General features: G+C 46.3%; 1 protein-coding gene across 6 annotated transcripts in view; it reads left to right on the forward strand.

The window, feature by feature from the left end:
* The window catches only part of nlgn1 (neuroligin 1), a 288,192-nt gene that overhangs the window by 233,914 nt on the left and 30,696 nt on the right, over positions 1 to 23,582 (forward strand). The gene's annotated exons all lie outside the window — the stretch shown is intronic.

Consider the following 23,582-nt stretch of genomic DNA (forward strand, 5'->3'; position numbering starts at 1 on the left):
AACGCGAAGGAAGAACTGTGATATAGCGGAGGATTACTGTTTCTGTATTTCGTGATGATAAATTGCAGGGACTCATTATTCCAGGGCTGGGACTCATTTTTTCCAGACATGTGCATCCCAGGACTCACAGTCTCAAGTGTAAAATGATTTATGTATTACATGTAAACTATCCTGTGCTATACTATATAACAGTCTACTACACAGTACTATATTATACTCCATGCTATACTGCATAGTACAGATGATATTTTCAAGATGGCACCTACCAGTGTGGTCGCCTCGGTTACGCGGTCTCTAGTATTGTTTTTGTGTTTTTCTTTCGTCTTTGGAGACATTACACGACTCACTTACACAAAGGGAGACTTGCTAACCATAAAGGAGGCTACGCCGGACGTTTTTTCACCAACCTTCGCAAATCCGCTCAGTTTTTTCCCAGAATTACTCACCGGAGCAGCGACCACTGTCCTCGGCGCATGGAAACGGAGGCGACGCCACAGAGGGAAGTGAGCTGGCATCCAGGTGAAACTCCGCAAGAGAGGATACAGATTGGCGTTTCCGTCCATCCACCATGTGAATGTACACTCCCACAAAATGGACGAGCTTTATCTTCTAATAAAGACCAGTAAAGACTTCGGACGGATGGATAATACAATGTGATTTCCTGGATTTTTGTGTACCTATGGTATGGACCAAGATGGCGCCGACCAGTGTGGTTGTCTCGGTAACGCACTCTCTAGTATTGTTTTTGTTTTTGTGTTTTTCGGTCATCTTGGGAGACATTACACGACTCACTTACACAAGGGGAGACTTGCTAACCATCAATGAGGCTACTCTGGACTTTCTTTCACCAACTTTTGCAAATCCGCTCAGTTTTTTCCCCGAGTTACTTACCGGGGTGGCGTCCGCGGTTTTCGGCGCATGGAGAAGCCCCAGAGGGAAGCGAGCCGACATTCAGGTGAACCTCTGAAAGAGAGGACACAGATTGGTGTTCCCGTCGATCCACCTCGCGAATGTACGCTCCCTACCCAACAAAATGGACGAGCTTCATCATCTGTTAAAGTCCAGTAAAGACTAAGGACGTTCAGTCGCCATGTGCTTTACGGAGACTTGGCTGTGCGAGGCTTTACCCGATGGCGCCGTCAGGCTTCCGGGTTTTCATCTTCACCGAGCAGACCGCATCACGGAGTTATCGGGGAAAACAAAAGGCGGTGGGTTATGCTTCTATATCAACGAAAAATGGTTTACGGACGTCACGGAGCTCAGCACACACTGCAGCCCGCATTTGGAGTCGCTGTTTTTGTACTGTAAGCCATTATACTCGCCGCGTGAGTTTGCATCATTCATTCTCGCTGGCGCCTATATTCTGCCTCAAGTGAACACGAACGCCGCACTGCGAACGCTCACCTAACAAGTCAACAAAATTGAAAAAAAACACCCGGACTCACCCCTCATTATTCTCGGGGACTTTAATACCAGCAGCACATTGACTGACCGACCAGGGAAAATAACATTTTAGAACACTGCTATACGATGCTAAAAAACGCATACTGTGCTCGTGCAGCCCTGGGCTTGTCTAATCACTGCTTAATTCACTTAATACTGACATACAGGCAAGAACTTAAATGCGCGAAGCCGACAGTGAAAACAGTGAAAAAGTGGACCAATGAAGCAAAGATGGAACTTAAAAGCTGTTTAGACTGCACAGACTGGAGTGTCTTTGAAAATTCAGCTGGCAGCCTGGATGACACGGACACTGTCACATCCTATATCAGTTTCTGTAAAGATGTGTGTGTACCAACAAAGTCATTTCGCACATTCAACAACAACGTGGTTCACTGCCAAACTTAAGCAGCTTCGCCAAGCTAAGGAGGACGCATATCAGAGCGGGGACAGGGCCCTGTACAATCGCACTAGAAACCAGCTGACTAAGGAAATTAACATTGCAAAGAGGAACTATGCAGCAAAGTTGGAAAAAACAATTTAGCGCTGAACGACTCTAAATCAGTCTGGCATGCATTCCAATCGCTGACTAATTACAAGCGACAATCCCCCCAAGCTGAGAACAATAGCACACTAGCCAACGACTTGAACACCTTCTACTGCAGATTTGAAAAGGACACTTTCACACCCCACACCCACCCAGCCGCACCACCGACCACAATCACTCCACCAACTTCTGCGTTAACCATCCGCGAACAGGATGTGAGACGCATCTTCAAACAACAAAAGATTAACAAAGCGGCAGGCCCAGACCTTGTGTCCCCATCCTGCCTCAAAGTCTGCGTGGACCAGCTCGCTCCAGTCTTCACTCAGATCTTCAATAGATCTCTGGAACTGTGTGCAGTACCATCCTGTTTCAAATGCTCCACCATCATTCCAGTCCCCAAGAAACCTGCAATCTCGGGTCTAAATGACTACAGGCCTGTCTCCTTGACATCTGTGGTCATGAAGTCCTTTGAATGTCTCGTGCTGGACCACCTCAAGAGCGTCACAGGTCCCCTGCTGGACCCCCTGCAGTTTGCCTACCGAGCGAACAGGTCTGCAGATGATGCAGTCAACATGGGACTGCACTTCATCCTCAAACACTTCGACAGTGCAGGGACCTACGTGAGGATCCTGTTCGTGGACTTCAGCTCAGCGTTCAACACCATCATCCCTGAACTCCTTTCATCCAAGCTTCTCCAGCTCAGCGTCTCACCTGCCATCTACCAGTGGATTTACAGACTTCTGACGGGCAGGACACAGCAGGTCAGGCTGGGGGAGGCCACCTCATCCACACGCAGCATCAGCACTGGGGCGCCCCAAGGTTGTGTCCTCTCTCCGCTGCTCTTCTCTCTCTACACGAACGACTGCACCTAAGCGCACCCGACTGTCAAACTCCTGAAGTATGCAGATGACACCAATTTCATCGGCCTCATCAAGGACGGTGACGAGTCTGCATATCGACAGGAAGTGGAGCGGCTGGAGCTGTTGTGCGGCCGACGCAACCTGTAGCTGTACACGCTCAAGACTGTAGAGATGATCGTGGACTTCAGGAGGCATCCTTCGCCACAGCTGCCCCTCACGTTGTCCAGCTGCTATGTGTCAACCATCGAGACCTTCAAGTTCCTGGGAATTACAGTCTCTCAGGACCTGAAGTGGGCGACGAACATCAACTACGTCCTCAAAAGGTCCCAGCAGAGGATGTACTTCCTGCGGCTTCTGAGAAAGCACGGCCTGCCACAGGAGCTGCTGAGGCAGTTCTACACAGCGGTCATCGAATCAGTCCTGTGTTCTTACATCACAGTCTGGTTTGGTGCTGCTACAAAAAAGGACAAACTCCGACAGCAACGGACAATCAAAACTGCTGAAAGGATTGTCGGAACCCCCCTACCCACCCTTGAGGACTTGCACGCTGCCAGAACTAAGACAAGAGCGTGCAAAATCCTCTCGGAGCCTCCACATCCCTGTCACCAGCTCTGCCACCTCCTTCCCTCAGGTAGGCGATACCGATCAATGCAAACCAGAGCTAGCATACATTCCAACAGCTTCTTCCCTCTTGCAATCAACTTCTTAACCACCTAACCTATAATTCCATTACAACATGCTGGCAATTTTTTTACTTGAGTTTGTTGTCACGTTTCTGTGGGGCCAATTATATATTACTCGTGCACTCACTGTAGTAGTCTCGCCATGCTACACTATTTGCATATTTGTTGTTGACCAATACTGGCCACTCATGCCAGAGTAGCATCTGCTCCATTTGCACACTGATTGAGGAGTATCTGCAACATTTGCACAATCGACATTGTCCCAGATTATCGCACTACTCGCTTGAAGTCTCGGCGCCCCTTGCACAATGTTCATTGCACCGGACTGTTGCAATATTAGTCTTTTGAACTGCTCTAAGTGCTAGAGGACATCTTTTTGGACAATTGTCAAAAAAATAAATCAATAAAAATGTACCGGCATTACCAGATAACTAGCAACCCTTTATTCCTCAGTGACTGTTTTTATTTTTTGTGTGTCTTTGTCTCAAAAGTGTTCTCTGTCAATTGACTGTCGTCGTACTAGTGCGGCTCCAACTACCAGAGACAAATTCCTTGTGTGTTTTTTGGACATACTTGGCAAATAAAGATGATTCTGATTCTGATTCTGATATACAGTGCCCAAGTAGGTATACAATCCAATCCACTTTATTTATATAAAGCAAAGCAAAGCATATTTATAGCGCAAAGCATATTTATAGCGCATTTCATACACAAGGTAACTCAATGTGCTTTACATGATTAAAAGCATTTAAAGGCAAAAAAAAAGAAGCTAATAAACATTTAAAACAAAGGGAAAAAAATAAAAGTACAATTAAAAATGCGTACAGTGCAAGAAATATCATTTCAAAGTGGCAATGCTCTTAAAAGCATGAGGAAAATGTAGGGTTTTTAACCTGGACTGAAAAGCATTCACACTTGGGGCTGATGTCACTTCTGTTGGCAACCTATTCCATTTGTGTGCAGCATAAAAGCTAAATGCTGCTTCAACATGTTTGCTCTGGACTATGTGCTCCACTATTTGACCTGAGTCTGTCAATCTCAGAGCCCTACTGGGTTTATATATGCCATTAGCATTTGTTTAATGTATTCAGGACCTAAACCATTTAGTGATTTATAGACCAGTAGCAGAACTTTAAAATATATTCTAAAGATGACTGGAAACCAGTGTAAAGACTGTAGAATTGGATTAATATGCTCTGACCTCTGTTCTGGTCAGAACCCGAGCTGCAGCATTCTGAATGAGCTGTAGCTGTTTAATGCTCTTTTTGGGGAGTCCAGTCACAAGACAATTACAATAGTCAAGTCTACTTGAGATAAAAGCATGGATGAGCTTCTCCTGGTCTACTTGGCACATGCAAGCCTTCACTCTGGATATGTTCTTTAGATGGTAGAAGGCAGTTTTAGTAAGTGATTTGATATGACTGTTGAAAGTCAGGTCGGAATCTATCAGAACACCAAGGTTTCGACCTTAGTCTTTGTTTTTTTAAAGAGAGTGACTCCAGATATAGGCGGCACGGTGATCAACTGGTTAGAGCTTCTGCCTCACAGTTCTGAGGACCGGGGTTCAAATCCCAACCTGCCTGTGTGGAGTTTGCATGTTTTCCCCGTGCCTTCATGGGTTTTCTCCGGGCACTCCGGTTTCCGCCCACATCCCCAAAACATGCATGGTAGGTTAATTGAGGGCTCTAAATTGCCCGTAGGTGTGAATGTGAGTGCGAATGTTTGTTTGTTTATATGTGCCCTGCGATTGGCTGGCATTCAGTTCAGGGTGTACCCCGCCTCCTGCCCGAACATAGCTGGGATAGGCTCCAGCACTCCCACGACCCTTGTGTGGATAAGCGGCTCAGAAAATGGATGGATGGATGGACTCCAGATATTTACTAACGGCAATACTCTTTTCTTTATTGCCAAAAACAATTATCTCAGTTTTGTTGTGGTTTAATTGAAGAAAATTTTGACTCATCCAGTTATTTATCTGTTTTAGACAGTGACACAACACCTCAATTGAACTGTAGTTATCCGGAGACACTGCGAGATATAACTGTGTATCATCTATAATTTGACCCAAGGGTAGCATATACAGGTTGAACAGGAGGGGTCCAAGAACTGACCCTTGAGGGACCCTATAGGTCATTGCCATTTGATGCCATTTGAAAGTGTGGCTGTCTAGCCCTGACTTGTTAAAATTACAAAGACTTTTGTCTGTAGAGGTCATAGTCAATTTGGAGTCGAGTTTTTCTCTACTTACGTTCTGCTTTCCCACACTTGACTTAGAGGTATTTTTTCATCATAGTGCTCCTCCACAGTGTTCTAGGTCACCTCAAGATTGTCTGAGTTTTAATAAGAGCAACAGCATTCATGACATTTGAGATTTTCCAGGTGAAATTATCCAAAAGTTCATCAACCTCTTATGTACCTCCTTCAACCGTCTCAGCAAAGCCAGTGTTTTCCTTTTGGACCGCTGAATGACGTACACAGTAAAAAATGTTGGCTGGCATTAACTTAACCTCTTGTCTATCTAGACAGAAACCGTGTGCCTTGTAAAGATGTCTGCACTCCCAAAATAGCGGAACCTCCATCCATCCATCCATCTTCTACCGCTTATCCGAGGTCGGGTCGCGGGGGCAGTAGCTTTAGCAGGGACGCCCAGACTTCCCTTTCCCCAGCCACTTCATCCATCTCTTCTGGGGGGATCCCGAGGCGTTCCCAGGCCAGCCGAAGGATGTAGTCTCTCCAGCGTGTCCTGGGTCGTCCCCGGGGTCTCCTCCTGGTGGGACGTGCCTGGCGCACCTCACCAGGGAGGCTTCCGGGAGGCATCCGAATCAGATGCCCCAGCCACCTTGTCTGGCTCCTCTCGATGTGAAGGAGCAACGGCTCTACACTCTACACTGAGATCCTCCCGGATGACCGAGCTTCTCACCCTATCTTTAGAGCCCGGACACCCAGCGGAAGAAACTCATTTCGGCCGCTTGTATCCGGGATCTCCTTCTTTCGGTCACGACCCACAGCTCGTGACCATAGGTGAGGGTAGGGACGTAGATCGACCAGTAAATCGAGAGCATCGCCTTTCGGCTTAGCTCCTTCTTTACCACAACGGATCGATACAAAGTCCGCATCACTGCAGACGCTGTACCGATCCTCCTGTCGATCTCTTGTTCCATTCTTCCCTCACTCGTGAACAAGACCCCAAGATACTTGAACTCCTCCACTTGGGGCAGGATCTCATCCCCGACCTGGAGAGGGCACGCCACCCTTTTGCGACTGAGGACCATTGTCTCAGATTTGGAGGTGCTGATTCTCATCCCAGCCGCTTCACACTCGGCTGTGAACTGGTCCGATAAGAGTTGGAGGTCACGGCTTGATGAAGCCAACAGAACCACATCATCTGCAAAAAGCAGAGATGCAATACTCAGGCCACCAAACCGGATCCCCTCTACGCCTCCGCTGCGACTAGAAATTCTGTCCATAAAAGTTATGAACAGAATCGGTGACAAAGGGCAGCCTTGACGGAGTCCAACCCTCACCGGAAACGAGTCCGACTTACTGCCGGATATAACTCTGACTCCGGTCGTACAGTGACCGAACAGCCCGTATCAGGTGGTTCCCATACTCCCGAAGCACCCCCCACAGGACCATCCAAGGGACATGGTCGAATGCCTTCTCGAAGTCCACAAAACACATGTAGACTGGTTGGGCGAACTCCCATGCACCCTCGAGGACCCTGCCAAGGGTGTAGAGCTGGTCCACTGTTCCACGGCCAGGACGAAAATCACACTGCTCCTCCTGAATCTGGGATTCAACTTTCCGACGGACCCTCCTTTCCAGCACCCCTGAATAGACCTTACCAGGGAGGCTGAGGAGTGTGATCCCCCTGTAGTTGGAACACACCCTCCGGTCCCCGTTTTTAAAAAGGGGGACCACCACCCCAGTCTGCCAATCCAGAGGCACTGTGCCCGATGTCCACGCGATGTTGCAGAGGCGTGTCAACCAGGACAGCCGTACGACATCCAGAACCTTGAGGAACTCTCATCCACCCCTGGGGCCTTACCCCCGAGGAGCTTTTTAACCACCTCGGTAACCTCAACCCCAGAGATAGGAGAGCCCGCCTCAGAGAACGCAGACTCTGCTCCCTCATGGGAAGGTGTGTCAGTGGAATTGAGGAGGTCTTCGAAGTATTCTCCCCACCGGCTCACAACGTCCCGAGTCGAGGTCAGCAGCGCCCCATCCCCACTATACACAGTGTTGATGGTGCACTGCTTTCCCCTGCTGAGACGTCGGATGGTGGACCAGAATTTCCTCAAAGCCGTCCGGAAGTCTTTCTCCATGGCCTCACCGAACTCCTCCCATGCCCGAGTTTTCGCTTCAGCGACCACTAAAGCTGCATTCCGCTTGGCCAGCCAGTACCCATCAGCTGCCTCAGAAGTCCCACAGGCCAAAGAGGCCCGATAGGACTCCTTCTTCAGCTTGACGGCATCCCTCCCCATTGATGTCCACCAACGGGCTCGGGGATTGCCGCCACGACAGCTGTAGGGTGACCACCTTACGGCCACAGCTCCGGTCGGCCGCCTCAGCAATGGAGGCGCGGAACATGGTCCACTCGGACTCCATGTCCCCCCCTCCCCCGGAACATGAGCAAAGTTCTGTCGGAGGTGGGAGTTGAAATTCCGCCAGACGTTCCCAGCAGACCCTCACAATAACTTTGGGCCTGCCACGTCGTACCGGCATCTTCCCCACCATCGGAGCTAACTCACCACCAGGTGGTGATCAGTTGACAGCTCCGCCCCTCTCTTTACCCGAGTGTCCAAGACATGCGGCCCCAAGTCCGTTGACACGACCACAAAGTCGATCATCGAACTGCGACCTAGGGTGTCCTAGTGCCAAGTGCATGTGTGGACACCCTTATGCTTGAACATGGTGTTCGTTATGGACAATCCGTGACGAGTACAGAAGTCCAATAACAGAACACCGCTCGGGTTCTGATTGGGGGGTTCGTTCCTCCCAATAACGCCCTTCCAGGTCTCACTGTCATTGCCCACGTGAGCATTGAAGTCCCCCAGCAGAAAAATGGAGTCCCCAGCGGGAGCGCTCTCCAGCACCCTCTCCAAGGACTCCAAAAAGGGTGGGTACTCTGAACTGGTGTTTGGTGCATTGGCACAAACAACAGTCAGGACCCGTCCCCCCACCCGAAGGCGGAGGGAGGCTACCCTCTCGTCTACCGGGGTGAACCCCAACGTACAGGCGCCGAGCCGGGGAGCAATAAGTATACCCACACCTGCTCGGCGCCTCTCACTGTGGGCAACTCTACAGTGGAAGAAAGTCCAACCCCTCTCGAGAGGACTGGTACCAGAGCCCAAGCTGTGCGTGGAGGCGAGTCCGACTATATCTAGTCGGCCTCTCGACCTCACACACCAGCTCGGGCTCCTTCCCTGCCAGAGAGGTTACATTCCACGTCCCTTGAGCCAGCTTCTGTAGCCGGGGATCGGATCACCAAGGTCCCCGCCTTTGGCCACCGCCCAGCTCGCACTGCAGCCGACCCCTATGGCCCCTCCCACAGGTGGTGACCCCATGGGAAGGGGGACCCATGTTACCCTTTCGGGCTGTGTGGGGTGCAGGCCCGGCCACCAGGCGCTCTCCTTCGAGCCCCAACTCCAGCCCTGGCTCCAGAGGGGGGCCCCGGTGACCCGCGTCCGGGCAAGGGAAACCTGAGTCCATAATTTGTCTTCTTCATAAGGGGTCTTTGAGCCGTGCTTTGTCTGGTCCCTCACTTAGGACCTGTTTGCCATGGGTGACCCTGCCAGGGACATAAAGCCCCAAACAACTTAGCTCCTAGGAATACAGGGACACACAAACCCCTCCACCACGATAAGGTGACGGCTCAAGGAGGGGATAGCGGAACCTGTCAATGAAATTCACGGATAGTGCAGTACACACTTCTTTGATCCACTTACTTAATTGACTAAGCCGACTGAAATGTTTATCTCCAACTCGTACCTTTGGGAGAGGTCCACTTATGAAAACCTCAGCATCCAAACATTGCACTTTTGTTAGGAGATCAGTAAAATCTTGCTTAAGTACCTCTGATTACTTCATCAACTGTCTCAGCATTCACAGTTTGTGGCACAGCTATGGTCTCCATAAAGTTAGTGGCGGTACTCTCATTTTCTTTTCTTCACGTTCTTAATAGACATAGAGGTTGTCTGAACCGTTGGACGAATCTTTAATTTAAAAAAAATAAAAATAAAAAAAATGGTCAGAAACAACAACCATATCCTCAATGTCAATTGATAGAATTTCAACATCCTTAGAGATAACCGGGTCTAAGATGTGACCTTGAGTGTGGGTTGGACTCTTAATATGTTGAGAGAGGTAAAATGTGTCTCGTATAGCAGAGAGTTCTTTAGATTTTTTTTCCATGTTATTGTCAGTGTGAATGTTAGTTTCCCATTATGACAAAAATAGTTGTTGTCAGTACAATTAACTGATAGCAGTTCTGAAAAATCCTCCATAAATTTTCTATTGTATCTTGGAGGTCTATAAATTATTAAAACAAAAACATTTGGGTCAACTTTAACTAAAAAACAGAGATATTCAAAAGACCTAAAATCACCCAGTATAATTTCTTGACACTGAAATTATAACTTAAAAATAACAGCAATACCAACGCCTTTTTCCCAATTCGAAACTTGTTCATAAAATAAAAATTTGCCGGTGTTACCTCATTTAAAATGGTATTAGAGCTACTTTCTGTTAACCACCTTTCATTTAGTAACACAAAGTCCAGATCATAGGTTGTAATGATGTCATTAATCAACTTTGACTTTCTGTCCCTCGTGATTACAGGGATGAAAAATGCCTCCTCTCCATAGGGGTCTGACTTGTTCTGGAAAAGACCCTGCAGATATCAGTCAGATTCGCAGATAAGATTCTTCAAGTGTGGAGGAGGGGCCCTTCGCATCTTAGTGGACGGTGGTTTCAGGAGAGGGGGGATGGGAGGAAGATCTTAGTGTGTTATGGGCTCGACTCCAATATTGACAACAGCCTTCAACCTGTCTGTCAGACCTAACATGGCATTTAGGCTTGTCGAGAGTGAGTTTTGCGTTGGGCTTTGCGCCAATGGGCCAGGGAGGGGTGTGGGAGATTGAAAGTGCTGCCTCATCTCATTTCGTTCCTCCGATTGGTTGAGTGACACTGATAAATCCATCTGCACCTCATGTCGCCTTGTCTCTTGTTTCTCCTATTATTTGGGAACAACTTCATCTTTTTGTCCTTCAGCCGTGTCAACAAAGCCAGTGTTTTCTTTTTGGGCCGGTGAATGACGTACACAGTAAAAAATGTTGGCAGCCATTAATTTAACCCCTTGTCTATCTAGAGAGAAACCGTCTGCCTTGTAAAGATCTCTGCACTCCCAAAATAGCAGAACCTATCAATGAAATTCACGGACAGTGCAGTACACACATATTTGAGCCACTTAATTGACTGAGCCGACTGAAACGTTTATCTCCAACTCGTACCGTTGGGAGAGGTCCACTTATGAAAACCTCAGCGACTTATGTTAGGAGATCAGTGAAAACTTGCTTAAGTACCTCTGATTACTGCTTGACAATATCCAGGGCCCCTGTGTGTATGATGACAGATTTCACAGTTGGGTCCCCATTAGTGAGTTCCATGATTTCTTTTGGGAGATATCAGACACCATGTCATTGGTAAAACACAGTACTTTGGTGTTCTTCTCACTGCAAAAACGTTTCACATCCTTGACAGCTCCATCACCAACTATTACCGTTTGGGGTGCCCTTTTTTTTCTTGTATGATTTAATTTCATACCTTTAAGTGGTGGTGGGGGATGAGCATTCTTGGCCAGGGTCTTGTAAAAGTAGCTCAAATCTATTTGTAAGTCTGATGTCAATGTTTTGCATTGACTCGCATCCTTTTTTCATGCCCTTCGCTGTAGCAACTGTCCACAGCCACTCACTTGCAGTTGAAGCAGCACGCAATGCAGGCCAGCCGGATTCCTCGGTAATCTGCTGGTGTTGCGTCCTCCCTTTTCGATGTTGTCCCATATCTTAGGGCTTTGCTCCCAGTAAATTCCAGGGAGAACTGCTGGATGATCCATTACCGTTTCCACAGTCCACATCCGTCCTCTTTGTTGAGCTAAGTGGCTGTCTGTTAGCACACTTCTGCTCACCATTTTGAGACATCGGTAGAGTGGTTTCATTCCCCAACTGGCCATTTACATCCACATACAGTGGATTTTTTTTTCCAGGATTGACATCCTCTGCAGCAGTCCGTGATAGTCCTCAGTGGAAAAGGGAGGCATCTTCATTGCTGATCTTATTGCTAATATGGCAACAACTGACTGTATCTACAAAGAAAGTACAGTCCCACAGGTTTAAAAATATCCAGGAGTTGCTGCTTCTATTTTTTTTAGAAGAAAAACAAGCTTATCAGCAAGAAAAATGTAAACAGAGGCGAAGCAAGCAGAGGGGGCAAAAAAGCGTCTGCACTTTACGAGAGCGAGTGAGACGATATAGCACAATTTAACTAGCACAAGGTTCCCAATGTGCTGTACAATGCAATAAAAACATCAAAAATCCAAAATAATGATAAAAACAATAAAATAAAATAAAATGAGATAAAAACTACATTAAATGAAGTAGGTAAAATCAACATAAAATAAAATGCACTGCCAACAAAACACATACACCACATCAGACAAGCTAACTGATGTTAAAAGCCAGGGTAAAAAGATGGGTTTTCAGCAAGGATTTAAAATCAGACAAAGATGAGGCTTGTCTGATGTGGAGTGACAAAACATTCCACTGTTTTGGAGCTGCAACAGCAAACGCTCGTTGCCCTCTAAATTTAAACCCGGCTCTGGGCTCTGTCAGGAGCAGCTGGTCAGCTGACCTGAGAGAGCGGCTGGGAATGTAGGGGTGCAGCAGCTTAGAGAGGTACGATGGGCCAAGGCCATTCAAGGCTTTAAAAGCAAATAAAATAATCAGAATCAGAATCAGAATCAGAATCATCTTTATTTGCCAAGTATGTCCAAAACACACAAGGAATTTGTCTCCGGTAGTTGGAGCCGCTCTAGTACAACAAAAAGTCAATTTACAGAACACTTTGGGGACATAAAGACATTGACAAAAAACAATTGTGCAAAAAGATGCAGAGTCCTCTAGCACTTAGAGCAGTTCGAACGACTAATATTGCAATAGTCCGGTGCAATGACCATTGTGCAAAGGGCGCTGAGACTTCAAGGAGTGTATGCGGTTTAAAGTGACAAGTAGTGCGATCATCTGGGACAATGTCGGTTGTGCAAATGTTACAGATACTCCTCAATCAGTGTGCAAATGGAGCAGATGCTACTCTGGCATGAGTGGCCAGTATATGCAAATAGTGCAGCATGGCGAGACAACTACAGTGAGTGCACAAGTAATAAATAATTGGCCCCACAGAAATGTGACAACGAACTCAAGTCAAAAAATTGCCAGCTTGTTGTAATGGAATTATAGGTTAGGTGTTTAAGAAGTTGATCGCAAGAGGGAAGAAGCTGTTGGAATGTCTACTAGTTCTAGTTAGCGTTGATCGGTAGCGCCTACCTGAGGGAAGGAGCTGGAAGAGCTGGTGACCGGGGTGCAGACGGTCCGAGAGGATTTTGCACGCCCTTGTCTTAGTTCTGGCAGCGTGCAAGTCCTCAATGGTGGGTAGGGGGTTACCGACAATCCTTTCAGCAGTTTTGATTGTCCGTTGCAGTCGGAGCTTGTCCTTTTTTGTAGCAGCACCAAACCAGACTGTGATGGAAGAACACAGGACCGATTCGATGACCGCTGTGTAGAACTGTCTCAGCAGCTCCGGTGGCAGGCCGTGCTTTCTCAGAAGCCGCAGGAAGTACATCCTCTGCTGGGCCTTTTTGAGGACGGAGTTGATGTTGTTCGCCCACTTCAGGTCCTGAGAGATTGTAATTCCCAGGAACTTGAAGGTCTCGACGGTTGACACAAGGCAGCTGGACAACGTGAGGGGCAGCTGTGGCGAAGGATGCCTCCTGAAGTCCACGATCATCTCTACCGTCTTGAGCGTGTTCAGCTCCAGGTTGTGTCGCCCGCACCACAGCTCCAGCCGCTCCGCTTCCTGTCGATATGCAGACTCGTCACCGTCCTTGATGAGGCCGATGACAGTGGTGTCATCTGCAAACTTCAGGAGCTTGACAGTCGGGTTCGCTGAGGTGCAGTCGTTCGTGTAGAGAGAGAAGAGCAGCGGAGAGAGGACACAACCTTGGGGCGCCCCAGTGCTGATGCTGCGTGTGGATGAGGTGGCCTCCCCCAGCCTGACCTGCTGTGTCCTGCCCGTCAGAAAGCTGTAAATCCACTGGCAGATGGCAGGTGAGACGCTGAGCTGGAGAAGCTTGGTTGAAAGGAGTTCAGGGATGATGGTGTTGAACGCTGAGCTGAAGTCCACGAACAGGATCCTCACGTAGGTCCCTGCACTGTCGAGGTGTTCTAGGATGAAGTGCAGTCCCATGCTGACTGCATCATCCGCAGACCTGTTCGCTTGGTAGGCAAACTGCAGGGGGTCCAGCAGGGGACCTGTGACACTCTTGAGGTGGTCCAGCACGAGACGTTCAAAGGACTTCATGACCACAGATGTCAAAGCGACAGGCCTGTAGTCATTCAGACTAGAGATTGCAGGTTTCTTGGGGACTGGAATGATGGTGGAGCGTTTGAAGCAGGATGGAACTTCGCACATTTCCAAAGATCTGTTAAAGATCTGAGTGAAGACTGGAGCGAGCTGGTCCGCGCAGACTTTGAGGCAGGATGGGGACACATGGTCCGGTCCTGTTGCTTTGTTAATCTTCTGTTGTTTGAAGATGCGTCTCACATCCTGTTCATGGATGGTTAACGCAGAAGTCAGAGGTGTGGTTGTGGTCGCGGGTGCGGCCGAGTTGGTGTGTGGAGTGAAACTGTCCTTTTCAAATCTGCAATAGAAGGTATTCAAGTCGTTGGCTAGTGTGCTATTGTTCTCAGCTTGGGGGGATCGTCGCTTGTAATTAGTCAGCGATTGGAATGCACGCCAGACTGATTTCGAGTCGTTCGCGCTAAACTGTTTTTCCAACTTTGCTGCATAGATCCTCTTTGCAATGTTAATTTCTTTAGTAAGCTGGTTTCTAGCTCGATTATACAGGGCCCTGTCCCCGCTCTGATATGCATCTTCCTTAGCTTGGCGAAGCTGCTTAAGTTTAGCAGTGAACCACGGCTTGTTGTTGTTGAATGTCCGAAATGATTTTGTTGGTACACAAACCTCTTCACAGAAACTGATATAGGATGTGACAGTGTCCGTATATTCATCCAGGCTGCCAGCTGAATTTTCAAAGACACTCCAGTCTGTGCAGTCTAAACAGCTTTGAAGTTCCATCTTTGCTTCATTGGTCCACTTTTTGACTGTTTTCACTGTAGGCTTCGCACATTTAAGTACTTGCTTGTACGTCGGTATTAAGTGAATTAAGCAGTGATCAGACGAGCCCAGGGCTGCACGAGGTATAGCACGGTATGCGTTTTTTACCGTAGTGTAGCAGTGGTCTAAAGTATTATTTTCCCTGGTAGGACAGTCGATGTGCTGCTTGTATTTAGGGAGTTCGTGGTTGAGTTTAGCTTTGTTAAAGTCCCCGAGAATAATGAGGGGTGAGTCAGGGTGTTTTTTTTCAATTTCGTTGACTTGTTCGGCGAGCGTTAGCAATGCGGCGCTCGTGTTAGCTTGCGGTGTGATATAGACTCCAGCCAGTATAAACGATGCAAACTCACGTGGCGCGTAAAATGGTTTACAGTTCAGAAACAGCGACTCCAAATGCGGGCTGCAGTGTGTGCTGAGCACCGTGACGTCCGTACACCATTTTTCGTTTATATGGAGGCATATCCCGCCGCCCTTCGTTTTTCCCGATGATTCCATGTCGCGGTCCGCTCGATGAATGTTGAAGCCGGGAAGCGTGACGGCGCCATCGGGTACAGCGTCGCAAAGCCAGGTCTCCGTGAAGCACATGGCCGCGGAACGTCCGAAGTCTTTACTGGTCTTTAACAGAAGATGAAGCTCGTCCATTTTGTTGGGTAGGGAGCGTACATTCGCGAGGTGGATCGACGGGAAGGCCAATTTGTGTCCTCTCTTGCGGAGTTTCACCTGAATTCCGGCTCGTTTTCCTCTGTGGCGCCGCTTCCGCATCCATGCGCCGAAAACCGCGGACGCCGCTCCGGTGAGTAACTCGGGGAAAAAACTGAGCGGATTTTCGAAAGTTGGTGACAGAAAGTCCGGAGTAGCCTCCTTGATGGTTAGCAGGTCTCCCCTTGTGTAAGTGAGTCGTGTAAGGTCTCCAAAGACGGACGAAAAACACAAAAACGAAGACAATACTAGAGAGCGCGTTACCGAGGCGGCCACACTGGTAGGCGCCATCTTTTTAATTTTAAAATCAATCCTAAAATGAACAGGCAGCCAGTGGAGTGAAGCTAAAATAGGTGCTCAAACATTTGTACAAGTTAAAAGACGAGCTGCAGCATTTTGAACCAGTTGCAGACACGCAATGGAGGACCTACTAACCCCCATATATAGTGCATTCCAGTAATCCAGCTGAGTGGTCACAAAGGCGTGGATTACTATTTCAAAGTGTCCTCTCTGAAGGACCGGTTTGATTTTTGCTAGCTGTCTTAACTGGAAAAAGCTAGATTTAACCACAGCTTTAATTTGGGTGTCAAACTTAAGATCAGTGTCCACTTTTACACCCAGGTTGCTAATGATGGACTTTTGATATTGCGCTAAGGGACCCAAATCAACTAGGGTTTCAAAGAAGTGCCACCAAAGACCATGACCTCTGTCTTTTTACATTAAAATTTGAAAAGTTAGAGACACCCAGGCCTTAATATCATGTACGCACTCTAGCAATGGCTTAGCACAGGAGGAGTCTGACTTTTTAAGGGGTGCAAAAAGCTCACTGTCATCTGCATAGCAATGAAAAGAAATAGCATGTTTCCTGAGAATTGAGCTGAGTGGGAATAAATAGAGGGAAAATAAGATATCACAGATCTCCAGATTAGAAACAGACGAACCATAGGATAAAACAAGAGTCAGTGTGTGACACGTGCATGTGTTGGCCCAATTGTCGATGATGCTTAGAAAGTCACTTGCTAATTGGTTCTTGGAGCAACACACATGAATATTACAATCACCAACAATAAGAACCCAGTCATATTTAGGCATAATATCTGACAAGAACATAGAGAAGTCCATTAAAAAGTCTACCGCACACAACACTGTGTGTGAATGTCCCAGTTCAAACAGACTCAGTTCAAAGTGGGCGGGAGATGACAGTGATATCTGTTTGTATTTAAAATCACTCTTAAAAACAGTCACAATTCCTCCACCTCGGCCAGATGTCCTGGGAGAATTGAAATGGCAGCAAGTTCCGTAAAGACACAGGACTAAGCAGCACTCAGCCAGGTCTCAGAGATAAAGAGGAAGTCCCGTTCCCGAGATATGAAGAAGGATAAATGGATAAATGGATTTAAGGATAAATGTTTTATTCCCAAGTGATCTGGCGTTGACCAGGCCAAACCTAGCAGGAGCTGGCGGGTCAGGGCGAACAGTTGACGAGGAAGCCCGACACAGAGGGCACAGATACTCCAGATTCACTCCGTACCAGCACAGACATGGAGAGCAGGGGCCGCGGGGCTGGAAGGCCACATCGGAGCCCGCCAAACAGGCAGGAACGGGGTCCAGGGAACGCTGAGTGACACACAGGCGAGGACCAGCTCCAAAACCACCTTGATCGGGATGTGCCAACCTGGCCCTCAGCCTCACAAGGCAGCCACCACGCTTTCCCTGCCGTCCGTGCCTTTTATGGAAAGATGGTGGAACAAGAATGCGTCGGAGCTATGAAGGGATAGGAAAGAAGGCTCTGTTCCTCGCCCCCCGTAATAGTTCAATTTACACAATTTCCTGCGGTGATCCTTAGTTCCAGTAGCGTTTGCCGGTCATAACCAGCTGGGAGTTGACGGTTTGTGCAAGTGTTGCAAACAGAAACTGTCTGACACTCTGGCGCCATCTTGCCACGTCACATCATCACATGATAGGTAGTGGATATATAATATATAATATTATAATAATAGTATTAGTAGTAATAGTATTACTACTGTCGTGTATTTTAATAGTACCTTAATTTAGACATTCTCACAGTAAAGTATTGTGCATATATAGACTGACTAATTTAACCATGGGACCTTTCAACTCTCGACTTCAAATACAGTAATTGGTTTCTGGGGACAGTTTGCTTACCCAGCAGGTTCATCTCCCTGCTGTTTACAGGACAATATGTCCTTTAGGTAAGCTAGGAGGCGAGCCATAAACCGGGGACTGCCATGGTAATATCAAGATAACCGCCATTTGCTGGTTCAAAACCAAGTCTCTTTGGTGCCATTGGGCGTACGGTTGACTTATGGACAGAGAGCCACCTGGTGAAAAAAAGTGACATGAACTGCAGGTAAAGGGGAGTAGCTTTGCTGTTCAAAACCACTCAGGGGAGGTACTTAAGGATATGCCCGCAGATGCGAGACTTTATAAGCTTCTGCCCGAGAATTTTGAGGGGCTTCTTTGTGAATCTGACTTTGAAAACAGCTATTCTGACACAAAGGCTTTTCAGCTTGCCACGTCACATCATCACATGATAGGTAGTGGATATATACAATATTATAGTAATAGTCTTACTACTGTAGTGTACTTTTAATAGTACCTTAATTTAGACATTCTCACACCAGCAGCTCAGACCTACAGGCAAAAGAAAACCAACTCACTACAAAGTCTAATTCCAATGAAGTTGAGAAGTTGTGCAAAATGTAAATAAAAAATGTATACAATGATATAAAAATCCATTACAATCCTTTGTAATTTTAACAAAGAGTTTGTCAGGGCAAGACAGCAACACCTTTCTGAAATCATCAGTAAGAATTTCAACAATACTCGCACTGTTTGCTGTGGCTGACAAGCTAACAAGCCTGCCTTCTACCATCACTGCCTTCTACCATCTGAAGAACATATCCAGAGTGAAGGCTTGCATGTGTCGAGCAGACCAAGAGAAGCTCATCCATGTAGACTTGAAGGCTTGCATGTGTCAAGCAGACCAAGAGAAGCTCATCCAAGTAGACTTGACTATTGTAATGGTCTTCTGATGGACTCCCTAAAAAGAGCATTAAACAGCTGCAGCTCAGGTTCTGACCAGAACAGAGAGGTCAGAGCATATTACTCCAATTTTAAAGTCTTTACACTGGCTTCCAGTCAGCTTTAGAATATATTTTAAACTTCTGCTACTTGTCTATAAATCACTAAATGGTTTAGGTCCTGAATACATGAATGAAATGCTAATGGAATATAAACCCAGTAGGGCTCTGAGATTGACAGACTCAGGTCAAATAGTGGAGCACAGAGTTCAAATAAAACACGGTGAAGCAGCATTTAGCTATTATGCTGCACACATGGAATAAGTTGCCAATAGAAGTGACCTCAGCCCCAAGTGTGCATGTTTTTAAGTCCAGGTTAAAAACTCTTCTTTTTTCCCATCCTTTTTAGAGCAGTGCCACTTTTGAATGATATTTCTTGCACTCTACGCTGTTATAATTATATATTTTTTCCTCTTTATTTATAAAATGCTTTTAGTCATCTAAAGCACATTGAGTTACCTTGTGTATGAAATGCGCAATATAAATAAATTTGCTTTGCTTTGCTACATCTACAACCCCAATTCCAATGAAGTTGGGACGTTGTGTTAAACATAAATAAAAACAGAATACAATGATTTGCAAATCATGTTCGACCTATATTTAATTGAATACACTAGAAAGACAAGATATTTAACGTTCAACCTGATAAACTTTATTTCCATTTTCTGAGCCGCTTCTCCTCACTAGGGTCGCGGGCGTGCTGGAGCCTATCCCAGCTGTCATCGGGCTGGAGGCAGGGTACACCCTGAACTGGTTGCCAGCCAATCGCAGGGCACATAGAAACAAACAACCAGTCGCACGCACAGTCATGCCTACGGGCAATTTAGAGTCTCCAATTAATGCATGTTTTTGGGATGTGGGAGGAAACCGGAGTGCCCGGAGAAAACCCACGCAGGCACGGGGAGAACATGCAAACTCCACACAGGCGGTGCCGGGGATTGAACCCGGGTCCTCAGAACTGTGAGGCTGACCCTCTAACCAGTCGGCCACTGTGCCGCCATAAACTTTCTTATTTTTAGCAAATAATCATTAACTTAGAATTTTATGGCTGCAACACATTCCAAAAAAGCTGGGACAGGGTCATGTTTACCACTGTGTTACATCACCTTTTCTATTAACAACATTCAATAAACGTTTGGGAAACTGAGGACACTAATTGTTGAAGCGTTGTAGGTGGAATTCTTTCCCATTCTTGCTTGACGTACAGCTTTACCTGTTCAAAAGTCCGGGGTCTCCTTTGTCGTATTTTAAGCTTCATAATGCGCCACACATTTTCAATGGGAGACAGGTCTGGACTGCAGTCAGGCCAGTCTAGTACCCACACTCTTTTACTACGAAGCCACGCTGTTGTAACACGTGCAGAATGTGGTTTGGCATTGTATTGCTGAAATAACCAGGGGCGTCCATGAAAAAGACGTTGCTTGGATGGCAGCATATGTTTCTCCAAAACCTGTATGTACCATTCAGCATTAATGGTGCCTTCACAGATGTGTAAGTTACCCATGCCGTTGGCACTAACACAGCCCACAATGAACATTGTCCCAGATTATCGTGCTACTAGTCACTTTAAACTTGCATACATATATAAACATATACTGAAGTCTCGGCGCCCTTTGCACAATGGTCATTGCACCGGGCTATTGGTATATTAGTCATTCAAACTGCTCTAAATGCTAGAGGACCCTGCCTCTTTTTGCACAATCGTCAAAAACAAAAACAAAAATTCTACCGTCATTACCAGATAACTAGCAACCCTTTATTGCTCAGTGACCGTTTTTCTCAATGTCTGTATGTCTCAAAAGTGTTCTCTGTCAATTGACTGTCTGTTGTCGTACTAGAACGGCTCCAACTACCGGAGACAAATTCGTTGTTTTTTGGACATACTTGGCAAAATAACGATGATTCTGATTCTGATCTTTTTGCACAATTGTCAAAAAAAAAAATTATAATAATAATTGTAACGACATAACCAGATAACAAGCAACCCTTTATTGCTCAGTGACTGTTTTTCTCAATGTCTTCATGTCTCAAAAGTGTTCTGTCAGTTGACTGTCTGTTGTCGTACTAGAGCGGCTCCAATGACCAGAGACAAATTCCTTGTGTGTTTTTTGGACATCCATCTATCCATCCATTTTCTGAGCCACTTCTCCTCACTAGGGTCGTGGGCATGCTGGAGCCTATCCCAGCTATCATCGGGCAGGAGGCGGGGTAAACCCTGAACTGGTTGCCAGCCAATCACAGGGCACATACAAACAAACAACCATTCGCACTCACATTCACACCTACGGGCAATTTAGAGTTGTCAATTAACCTACCACGCATGTTTTTTTGGGATGTGGGAGGAAACCGGAGTGCCCGGAGAAAACTCTTTTCAAGTCTACAAATGACATGTACCCTGGTTGGGTGAACTCCCATGCTGAGGTTGTAAAACTAGTCCACTGGACCATCTTCCTCTTCGTTTCCTTTCGGCTTGTCTTGTTATGGGTCGCCACAGCGTGTCATCCTTTTCCATGTAAGCCTATCTCCTACATCCTCCCCTCTAACACCAAATGCCCTCATGTCTTCCCTCGCTACATATATCAATCTTCTCTTTGGTCTCCCTTGAGCTCTCTTGCCTGGCAGCTCCACTCTCCTCATCCTTCTACCAATATACTCACTATCTCTCCTCTGGATGTGTCCAAATCATCGAATTCCAAATTTGTCTCCAAAACATCTAATCTTAGCTGTCCAACTGATGAGCTCATTTCTAATCCTATCCAACATGGTGAGCCCGAGAGAGAAATTCAACATCTTCATTTCCGCCACCTCCAATTCTGCTTCCTGCTATCTCTTCAGTGCCACTGTCTCTAATCTGTAAACCATGGCTGACTTCGCCACTGTCTTATAAACTTTGCCCTTTATCCTAGCCGAGACTCTTCTGTCACATAATACACCTGACACCTTCCTCCACCCGTTCCAACCTCCTTGGACCCGTTTCGTCACTTCCTTAACACACTCCCCATTGCTCTGGACTGCTTACGCTAAGTATTTAAAGTATTCCACTCTTGCTATCTCTTCTCCCTGTAGCCTCACTCTTCCCCTCCACCCCTCTCATTCATGCACATATATTTTGTCTTACTTCGGCTTCATTCCTCTCCTTTCCAGTGCATGCCTCCACCTTTCTGTTCCTCCACCTGCTCCCTGCTTTCACTGCAGACCCAATGTCATCTTCTCACATCATGGTTCATCATGGGCACAGTCCCATCGCCACCTTACACTCCTGCGTGACACCTACAACACACCTCATCGCTGTTCTGCTGCCCTCATACATGTCCTTTACTAGTCAAACATACTTCCCTGCCACTCCAGACTTCCGCATGCAGTACCACAGTTCCTCTCTCGATAGTCTGTCAATGGACATACTTGGCAAAATAAAGATTATTCTGATTCTGATCTTTGCTTGTGAATGACTGAGCAATTCAGGGAAGCTCTTTTTATACCCAATCATGGCACCCACCTGTTCCCAATTTGCCTGTTCACCTGTGGGATGTTCCATTCCTCAACTTTTTCCGTCTTTTTTGGAATGTGTTGCAGCCATAAAATTCTAAGTTAATGATTATTTGCTAAAAACAATCAAGTTTATCAGTTTGAACATTAAATATCTTGTCTTTGTCGTGTATTCCATTAAATACAGGTTGAACATGATTTGCAAATCATTGTATTCTGTTTTTATTTGTTTAAAACAACGTCCAAACTTCATTGGAATTGGATTTGTACAATTGCAAGACTATGCCATACAAAGCGAAAGCCATATCTGACCCTCTAGTACAAAACCAATAAGAGGTCACCCAGCCATGTTTTGAGCTATATACATGTTAAAAATGCTTTCCAATGGTGTATAGATTATGGTAATGGGTAACATTTGGTGAAGATATGTCCGTTTAAAGACCGGAAGCAACATTTCAGTGTAAGCCTAGCAACAAGGATGTTTTGTTTACACCACGAGGGACTTTATTACAGTCTCTTGTTGGTTCATACATGTAATGACATTTGAATTAAATCCGCAGGTGCAGCGAACCCCAAGCTTTCTGTTGATACCAAACATTGTGGTTTTCCTTGTTTTGCATGTGGCAGTAGCCGATTTGCGTCGTTGATTTCCCGTCGTTGTCAGAGATTTCCCTCTCAATTAAAGCATTTTTTGAGGCATTAAGGTAAGAAATTAACATCAATTCTTACTGAGAAGTGATCTTTCCCTTTAACTGGTGTTTGAATCACATCTGAAAATCAATCGTTTTCACATAGTCAATGCTTTATGGCAGTTACTTTTGTTGACGAAAAATGCTCGTCAGTCATAGTCAGCGACCTTTTTTTCCGACAAAAACAAGAGAATGACATTATAACAATTATTTTCCGGGGATTAAGCCGATAAAATGTATTGACATGTTCGTCAACGAATAAAAATGAGACGCAAATGTCTGCCGAAGATGAGATGCAGTCAGAACTAATTTAGTTTGATGAGGCAGGAGGACTTGACAAGGTATCCAATCACAACGACGCAGTAAGGAAGTTACCTTCCCAGTTTGAGCTTGCGCCGGGTAACACAGGTACTGTCTGTATGACTCACTGTATGAACAATAGTTCTGTGGCCGGGAATACATGCTAATACATGCCCCTTGGTCAGAAACACGACCAATTTGAAGAGACATTTACAGCCCAGGCATTCTGAAATCCATCCAGGTTAGGATTTTAAGTCAAAGAATGCATAAATATATGACTTTTATTGATCACTTAGGGTATATTAATCTTGTGTCCCGTGTCTTTCCAG

Source organism: Phycodurus eques, chromosome 8, assembly GCF_024500275.1.
Source record: "Phycodurus eques isolate BA_2022a chromosome 8, UOR_Pequ_1.1, whole genome shotgun sequence".
Lineage (NCBI taxonomy): Eukaryota > Metazoa > Chordata > Actinopteri > Syngnathiformes > Syngnathidae > Phycodurus > Phycodurus eques.